At 35.9% G+C, this 7148-nt stretch overlaps 1 protein-coding gene across 6 annotated transcripts in view; it reads left to right on the top strand.

Annotated features, from left to right (window-relative positions):
* The first annotated feature begins 278 nt into the window (after positions 1–278).
* The window catches only part of LOC126195416 (E3 ubiquitin-protein ligase HECTD1), a 314241-nt gene continuing 307371 nt past the window's right edge, over positions 279–7148 (top strand). For all 6 annotated transcript variants that reach the window (XM_049934021.1, XM_049934022.1, XM_049934020.1 and 3 more), the window contains exons 1-2: positions 279–414; positions 2616–2669. The gene's annotated coding sequence lies outside the window, so the exon portion shown is untranslated. The remainder of the gene's footprint in view (positions 415–2615; positions 2670–7148) is intronic.

The raw sequence follows: 7148 nt of genomic DNA, 5'->3' as shown, positions 1-7148 counted from the left end.
TATCGAGCCTACGAATGTCCATTTCCTTATTGAAAATATTCACATATATTCTATCCTTCTTCGTAATGTTGTGGAGCAAAACGACATCGTCTTTTAGCAAACACAGTGTGAAACTCCACAGCGCATGAAATTCTGCAGGTAGTATCTTCAATACTGGAAAGATCATTCAAACTGTACGTATTGAATTTCCCGCACTTCAACAATGCAAACAGACTGTCACGTGTTGGAGACGTGAAATCTGACGTCAGTACAAGACAACGTAGCCATTGCTGTAAGTTCACGGAGTTTGCGAAGCACAAGTGATCGCGAAGGTTGGGAGAGCGTCTTGTGATTTTGTTGTTGTTGGTTCGTTTGTGGTACTGTAATTACGTGAAGCCGTAAGACCAGCAGACAATGGAGATGTGATTATTTCAGGTTTGTATCGTACGGTGGATCTCTTTATTTCCAAAGGAATTCTTAAACTGTATCCACAAATACATGACAAAGGAATACCGTTTTCACTTTGGAGTGTTCCGTTATATGATTTCGTCTGGACCTGTCACTAGAGTAAAGGTCATTGTAGAATGCATTCGTACGAAGAGAATTATTTTGATTGAAGTGTCAATCAATTTCTCTATTCTTTTTATATTCGTCTTCGGTAATTGGTTCAGAAACATACATCTGTCATACAGTGTCTTTGATAGTGGATTTAGCTTACGTCTTGTATTTAGCTTTCGGAACATGTTTTAATTGGCATAGTGGTACTTTTTTATGTTTCTGAAGTTGCCACTCGGTCAGTGTGGTAGGCAGCATCATTGGCAATAATTGCAATCGCGTTTTCTACCTGTAAGTGCTTTTTGTTTTGTTTCGTTACGAATGTGTCCCGACGCACATCTGACAGCCTGTCACTGCTTTACTTAAGTGTTTAATGTCAGTCATAGTTCATTCGAAGTGGAGGTGTAGATCGTGTGAAGACATTTATGGAATAACAGTTCAAAAATCAATAGCCCGAGCAACATTGTAAATAACACGTCGTTACGTTTGATGGTTTCGTAGAGCAAAATTATTTCAGCTCCAACTACAACCTCAGTATTATTTATATTTTTATGTGTGATAATACTCTTGAAATATAATAGTATACAACCGATGACATGTTTGCTTGAGGAAATGTTTTAGGCCAGTGAATTTAATTTCACCCGGAGGCGAATGTAACATCAAATTAACAACTTATTGTGGTAGAACGAAAAAGCACTCGGTTGAGACCTAAAGTATGTGTGTGTCTGTGGGGGGAAAAAGTGAGAGGGGGGGATGTTATCGTGGGCATTTCACCAAAATACGAAAATTGTTCCAGTACGCGCAAATGAATGTGTTTCGTAGTTGAGTTGTTATTGCTTATAAATACTTTTTATAGCCCGACAACGAAATTCTAAGCAAAAGGAGAATTCGATAGCTACACAGAATCATGAGCTCGTAAGCATGGGTAAATGAGTTACAGTAATGGTTGAAATAATCGTTCGTTTCGGTGAAGTTTATGGCGAAGAAGACCATTGCCTCTTTGAACTGGAATTTTAAAGCTCCGTGGATTATGTTGCAAGATGAAACTTTACTACCTTTATTCGTGTATTATTAACTAGTATAGTTTTACAGATCCAATTGTCGTAGATGTTTTTTTATGTTCAAACAAACGTTTAGTAATTTATTTTCATTATTTCCACATTTAATTGTGATCAATGATTTCAAAATGTTTTACTAAGTTCACTTTAAATAATGTACTGTAATAGTCTTTGTCTTGTCAGAATACTCATAATAGTGTCATAAGGCACTGATGGATAATTTGTGGTCTTGAAATAAACAATCTTGTAATCCTTGTTTTACTGAGGCTGGTGTTATAAATTTCCGGCTTTATTCTTGAACCTAGGGACTATACAATGAAAACTCCTGTATTGTAAAACGAGGACATTTAATTATGGTACTTGAGGACTGCCAAATATCCATGAAATGTTCTCAAACAAATCCAGTTGGAAAAATGTAATGTGCTTGGGTGTCACGTTATACAGTAAAATGTTAGAAGGAAAAAAAAACTTTTTTCAAGTGTTACTCAAAATAAGTGTTTCCTAATAAAGAACTGTTTTTATTGAGCACAATAATTTTTAAATAGATACGAAAACAGCAATTTTGTGCAAATGTAGCTGAATCAATGAAACTTAAGTGTCAGATTGCTGTGTATGTTTTCCTTTTTTGTTTATGCTGTTTGTTCCACTATTTTGACATATCAGGTAGCAATTGTAGAAACTGTACTGTGTGCTAAAGTGTAACCTGTAAGTATAGAATACGATTTAACTTTCCAAAACAGCTTTTTACTCTGCTTTGTTTATTGTTTTTGATACTCAAGAATTGTAAGTGTATATGCAGTGGTAAGCATACATTACAACACTTAAGAACTGTGTGTCCATATTATATTTGTTTTCTAGGTTTGGTGAATGGATGATTATTATGTGAAGCACACAGTTTTGTGATAGAACATTTTTCAGCGATTGGTTTAGTAATTTGTTTACATGAATAAGGAATTAAACTTTATAAGACATACATTATAGTGATAAAATAATACTAATAATGATTTTTTCATTGTTTTACAGCTAACACACAGGCGGGGAGACGATTTGATTCTCGGAAACGAGCAGCTGTTGAAGGTACTTACACTGGTATTTATTAGATGTTTTTAGTACAGAACAAAAAATCTTTCAAGAGGTAGTATTAACATAATGTAAATTAGAAATCACTAGGCAGCTGTCAAACTTAGCTGGAAGTCTTACCTATTTGGTTTCTCTTTAATGCATTAAAAATAGTGTTCTAACTTAATAAACTATAAATACAATAAAATCTGGCATGCTTTATCTCCTATGATGAGAACAAGAAAAAAAAAAAAATAGGCTGTAATGTAGACAAAAAGGGTGTAGTTGTTTGTCCGTGTTGTGATATATTGGTTATAATGGCATATGAATCTGTAGTGTAACCTGAGGTTGACCTTCATTGGTGCACCATTTTCTCTTTGTGTAATATGTTTTTCTTTACACAAATAAAATTGAAAGGTAAATAAAAAATAGAGGAGGGGATGTAACAAACCACTATCAGGAAATTATTAGGTTCTCTGCTATAATATGTACTATGGAAGAGTTTATAGGTTGCACTTTTTTTAAGCAATCACATTCATATATGACGTCTAGTTACTATGAATTCTTTCAATGAATTTCAGCTGTACCTGATTCCCGACATCTACACTTTAATTGTACATTCATCCATAGTCCTTTTGGTACAATAGCATCAGACATGCCAGAAACACACACAAATGGTATAGACATATAAAACACTAACAGATTAGAAAAAGGCTGGAAATCGGCCATGGTGTAATTGAAGTAACCATCCCAGTGTTCACCTTAGTAACAAGGAGGAAATCATAGAAAACCCATATCAGGATGCCTTACTACATTTTAAACTGCTAGAGATGATGTGCTTAAAAAGGTCTTCGGTGCCATATTCACATGTTTGTTGTTAAATATAGTATTGCTGATGGTCAAATCCCATTTTTATACCAAGTGCATATCATCTACATCTACATTTATACTCTGCAAGCCACCCAGTGGTGTGTGGCAGAGGGCACTTTACGTGCCACTGTCTCCCTTTCCTGTTCCAGCCACGTATGGTTTGCGGGAAGAATGACTGCCGGAAAGCCTCCGTGCATGCTCGATTCTCTCTAATTTTACATTCATGATCTCCTCGGGAGGTATAAGTAGGGAGAAGCAATATATTCGATACCTCATCCAGAAACGCACCTTCTCAAAACCATCTGAAATCTTTCTTAAATTTGTCAACAATTTTTTGTTGTAGCCAACTTACTTAAAGCTAAAATTTTTTGTGAGGCTGGTAACATAATAGGCAAAATATTAATAACCATGATCCAAACACAACACTTGTACTGTTCGCTAGGGATATATGTTTCCCACATTTTTCTGGGATGGTATACAATATCTGCTTGTGACTGCTTCCTCAAATAAGGAAAGCAGATATATTTGTATTATCATTCAGAACAATTGGTTCATTTATGTTGAGACAGGAAAGGATTAGAGGAAGAGGATTACCATAAAATTCAAAAGGATAGTTGCAAAATATATTATTTCCTGCAAATATATTGCCACCAAACTTAAATAAAACAGTCTATATGTCAATATGAGGCATTGTGTAGGTGTTATAATGTCAAATGGGAAGGAGAAGATATAAAGTAAAATGACAGTTTTTGTGTATATAAAATATTTTGAAAATGCATGGTAAGCTACGTCTGTAGGCATTCAGGAACTTTTACTCCATATGAAATAGCTAATTGGTAGTGGAAGAGACTTTGAATTAAATTACATACTGGTCCTAACTACAAGAAGACATGAGGAATTCATTCTGTAAAGTCACAGTGACAATAACTTGTGGGTGTACAGCCTTAAACTTTGTGAGAACATGTTTTATTTTTCTAAGTCAATTGAAAAGTTTCCCATCAAAAGATATAATTAGTAGCAAGACATGCAATGTACAAGCTTCTTTGCTGCTATAAGACTTATTGCTTGTTTATGCATTTGTTCATGTCCATCAAGTAATTGCTACTGTAATATTGAGCTTTTATGAATGAATGCTGTTGGAAAACACTAGCCTTGTACGAATGAGACAAAGCTTTGGCTTTGGTTCTGTTTGTTGGCAAGTTGTGAGATTTCAAAATGACATCTTGGCTAGGTTCCAGTAGAAATGTCTCATTTGGAGGAAGACCAAACTGAGCCCTTTGTTATGTTTTGAAGGTCATGAATACTTCCACAATTCGTATTGTCAACGCTATTAAGATAAAGTAGAAAATTCATCAATCTGACAAAAATAGCAGGTGCAGTGAAGCAAAGTAGTGAATGATAAATTATCTTTGTTTTTATAAATTTTCTTATTTATTTCCATGTCCTCTACATGATTCACAAACAAATATTCAGTTTTATGTGAAGCCTAATGAGGCAGGTGTTTCAGTAAATGTCATCTTCGTTTTCAGAATATGTAAACATTTATTTACATGTGCCAATGAACATTTCAGTAATAGTTTAAATATTGAAACAACAATTTCTTTAGTACCAGAAAGTTAAGTCTGAACAATGCATTTTTATTATATTAGCCCACACAGCGTTGATTAAGCTTGTTTCTTTTTTAAAAGAGAGTTTCGCTCACTCTCTTCTCACATTTAGGATTTTTACTAACACTCATTATGTTTCAGGTGATGATGTACAGATGCTAGTAATGGATGGGTGTTGTTTTATCTTATACTGTTTTCTTTCAAAATTAAAAAGGGAGAGATGTTTGCCACAGTTACAAAATCTTTTAAAAATCGAATTTTCATCAGTTGATATTTGGACACTGCTGAAAGAAACCCGTAGGCACCAATGGGAAGTTGTTGTCATTGTCATCATCATCATCAGTATTTTCATGGAGTCCTTCTAGGAAAAGTGGACAGGATGTTTTTGACTGATTTTCCTATTAAGTTACCAGCCTCACAAAAAAATTTGGCTTTAAGTAAGTTGGCTACAACAAAAAATTGTTGACAAATTTAAGAAAGATTTCAGATTATATGCACTTCGTATAAAAATGGGATTTGGCCATCAGCAGTTCTATATTTAACAACAAACATGTCAATATGACACTGAAGACCTTTTTGAGCACATCATCTCTAGCAGTTTAAAATACAGTAAGCCATCCTGATATGGATTTTCCACGATTTCCCCTTGTTGCTAAGGTGAACACTGGGATTGTTCCTTCAATTACACCATGGCCATTTTCCAGCCTTTTTCTATTCTGTTAGTGTTTTATATGTCTATACCATTTGTGTGTGTTTCTGACACGTCTGATGCTATTGTGGCCTATAATAAACTGCTGCCAGAAGAGGAGAAAATCATTTCACTTAAGCTTAACATGTATCTCATCAGGTCCAGATGCCTTTACATCATTGAGTGCTTGTGACGATTTGCTGTTCTGCGATTATTTATCTCATGGTCTGCCATTTTGGCATGTGTGCTGTGACTAAAATGAGGAACTGCATTGCAAACTTTCACAGTGAAACCTTTATGAAAGTTGAATTAAGAATTTTGGCTACATCACTGTCATATTTATTCTCAGTGTCACTATTTTCATGGCGGAATAGATTATTTCGATCTGTGAACTACTTTGCGAGACTGAAACTCCTTAGGATATTTGGTCAAATTTATTGACAAGATTTTTCCCTGGAATTCTTTGGATGGTTCTTGCATTGCTCTCCTTACACTCATTTTTGGCTTGCTTGAGCATTTGTTGGTCAGCAAGGCTCTGCTATAACTTAATCCTCTGATGACGCTCTGTTATTTTTTGTAGCATCTTTGAGATTGCTTTTGAACCACTGTGTCATTTCTGTCCCACATAACCTTGCGTGACAAAATACAGGTCTGAGATACATGGTACAGTCACAGTAATGTAACCACCGCTTACATTTTATGTCAGTGTGCAGTAATCACTTGCAGGTGGCAGCACTAGCAGTGGAGGGCATGTAAAGTGTGTTTGGGGACACGGAAAACAGTGCAGTCGTCACAATGCAGAAATGGAGCAATTCATTTTACATCAGACGGCGTGATCATTGGCTTTCGGGCCTTAGGTGGAAGTATTTCCAAAATGGCTAAGTTTTTAAACTGTTCGTGTGCCATCATAGTTAAAGTATACAGTGCGTGGCAAAATGGTGCCAAGGCAATTGTGGTGCAGCATGGGCCATAGAACAAGAGTGAAAAAGGTTTGTGGATATATGTACCGGGAAATAGATATGCAGCTGTTGGGTAAATGACCACCCAGATGAACAAAGGGGCTACCAACAATGTGGCCTCAATGGCCGTTCAGCTGACACTGCTGTGTATGGTCCTCTGCAACAGGCGCCTGGTTCATGCACCCCTACTGACTGCTGTTTATCAACGATGAAGGCTAGAATTTGCGTGCCAGTATCTGGGCTAGATGTCTACTGAGTGGTGACAGATAGCCTTTTCAGGCGAATCACACGAATCACATTTTATGTTCCACCAGACAGACAACTGTCAGTGTGTATGACATGAAGTGTCTGAAAGCAAACACAAACACACTGT

The sequence above is a fragment of the Schistocerca nitens genome, chromosome 7 (genome assembly GCF_023898315.1).
Source record: "Schistocerca nitens isolate TAMUIC-IGC-003100 chromosome 7, iqSchNite1.1, whole genome shotgun sequence".
Classification (NCBI taxonomy): domain Eukaryota; kingdom Metazoa; phylum Arthropoda; class Insecta; order Orthoptera; family Acrididae; genus Schistocerca; species Schistocerca nitens.
The sequence above is the reverse complement of the archived record's forward strand: the minus strand, read 5'-3'. Positions and strand labels throughout refer to the sequence as shown.